General features: G+C 51.0%; 1 pseudogene; it reads left to right on the top strand.

The window, feature by feature from the left end:
* The first annotated feature begins 1,287 nt into the window (after positions 1–1,287).
* Positions 1,288–1,933, top strand: LOC113939066 (annotated as a pseudogene).
* The last annotated feature ends 429 nt before the right edge of the window (positions 1,934–2,362 follow it).

The following is a 2,362-nucleotide window of genomic DNA, read 5'->3' as shown; positions in this document are numbered from 1 at the left end:
CTTTACTATATGTAAGTTATATCCCCAAAAATTATGTAATAAAAATTCTTCCTTCAAACCACATTTTAAGAAAGAAGCAGGATTTGAAAGAGACATTTGTTTTGGGCATCTAAAATAACTTCTTTTTCTGTGGCATTTAGGATGAGTCAGTGTCCTGAACATCGGTCATATTCGTAGATGCCCATCATCTTATGAATGGCCTTTCTGGAGGAAATTCCCTTAGGGTCCTGCCTTCCCCAAGAAATCAAGAACTCGGACTCCCAGGCTCCCTTGAAGCTAGGACACGAGCACGTGACCTACCCTCCACCAATCAGAAACGCTCGTGAAGACGGCTTCAGAAGTGAGTCCGGCGCGGCCACCCAGTCTGTAAGGGAATTCCTCTTCTGCTGGTGTGTTGGCCTCAGAGGCGTTCGACTTCGGGGCTTTCGGCGGTTACGAAGTTGGGTTCCTGGTTACCAACTAGTGTTGCTTAGGGGAAAGAGATGGATGGGGGAGTTCCATTCCTTGCTCTCTGCTACAGGCTATCAGTCCCCTTTGGGAAAGTCCTTAACTTCTCTGAGTTTCTATTTCCTCAGCTATAGAATGGGCATCCCAGAGTACTTAGCTCATAGGATTGTTGGGAAATTAAATGCGGTGATGCCGGGTTTGGCACGGAGCAGACTATGAATAAGTATCAGCTCCCTCCCTTCCTCAAACTGTAGGTAAGATCCTAAAAATTGCGGACCTGCCTTAGCAGTCTGGGAACCTTCCCAGAGTATGGACCCTATGAGTTTTACTCAGAAGCCAAAGCTGACACTAACCATTGAGCAGGGGGCAGGTGGTCATGCAGTTAGGTCAAGACAGGCCCATTAAGTACCCCCCCTCTGCCCATCTCCTCCCTAGCTCTACCAACGAGCGGCCACTATTTCGTGAGCTCTAGGTGAATCCTGTTTGAGGTCAAATCAACAGAAAAATACTTTAGTTTGATTTAATACCCACTGGTCTGAGCACCAAGAATATGCCAGGTGCTGGGTTAAGCATCTAAGAAACAAACAAGGTGCCACTTCGTTGTAACTGATGGAGAGAGAAAGATGCACTAATAAATATTAGACTGAGAGGTGTTATCACAGCAGTGTGAACAGCATGCTGTGGGCATTGGGTATAAATGGTATGCTCTGGGCTTGCGGCATCAAATTCTTCAGAAGCTGAGGGCTACTGGAGCTGGTTCTAAAATGACGAGCTGGAGTCTAACAGGAGAAGAAAGAGCCTTCTCTCCTTGAGAGAAGAGCATTGTCAGAACCCAGAAGAATGGATGTGCACAGTGCTCTGGGGGAACTCAAATTTGGCCCAGAATGGCTGGGTACAGGTGGAAGTCAGAGAGAGAGGCCAGAAATAAAGCTTACCCTCTCACACACCAGGCACCATGGAGCCTGGGCTGCGGAGTGGCTCTCGGCCCCGGGCCTGAGCCTGCTCATATGCCCCAACTCGGGAGGGTCCTCCTGGACCCGGGAGCAGACCCTGGCTGCAGTGAAGCCAAATGGGGTGGAGCAGTGGTTTGTTGGGGATGGGATCGAGTGCTCTGAGAGGAGGGACTTCAGGCTGGTGGGGATGAAGATGCTGCAGGCACCAGAGTCCTTGCCAAGCACTACCATGACCTGCAGAGGAAGCCCTTCTACCCGGCCCTCATCACCTACATGAGCTCTGGCCAGCAGCAGCCATGGCCGCAATGCGGTCTGCTCCTCAAAGGCCATGATAGGACTAGGCCACCCCGATTCCACTGAGGCTGCCCCTGGCACTATCAGGGGGGGACTTCAGCATCCACATCAGCAAGAACATCATCGATGCCAGCGACTCCATGGAGGGGGCCCAGAGGGAGATCCAACTATGGTTCCAGAGCAGTGAGCTGGTGGATTGGGCCGACGAAGGCCACCAAGGCAGCATCCACCCAGCCTGAGCACTCAGGCGGCCCTCAGCCACCCCAGCAGCCAGCCAGGATTAACTACCTTTGTCGACAAGAACTTGAGCCCACACCCATGGTCTGCCTCTCTGTCCCAGACCACCTCCCTGTCCACCTTTTGCCCCACCCCGGCACAGAGGGGTTGAGCAACCAAACTTTATGTGCCTTTTAGTATCCTAAGCCAGCAAGAAATTGCACCAAATCCTTTCTGGACCAAAGTGCCAGACAACCTTTGGGGTGTCTCCGAAAGTATAGAGTGTGACCTCCCTCCACCCAAAGTGGGGTGGGGGGATATTAAAATTCACTGTGTTGTGCATGGCGGTGCATTGCTTATTACAATTTCTGCCATCTCCGAGGTAGAGATGAGGACTTTATGCAAAGTTGCAAGAGTTTTGAGAGTAGAAATAAAGCTTACCCTCTCACACA

This window comes from Zalophus californianus, chromosome 16 (assembly GCF_009762305.2).
Source record: "Zalophus californianus isolate mZalCal1 chromosome 16, mZalCal1.pri.v2, whole genome shotgun sequence".
NCBI lineage: Eukaryota > Metazoa > Chordata > Mammalia > Carnivora > Otariidae > Zalophus > Zalophus californianus.
This window is presented reverse-complemented; position numbering and strand designations above follow the sequence as displayed.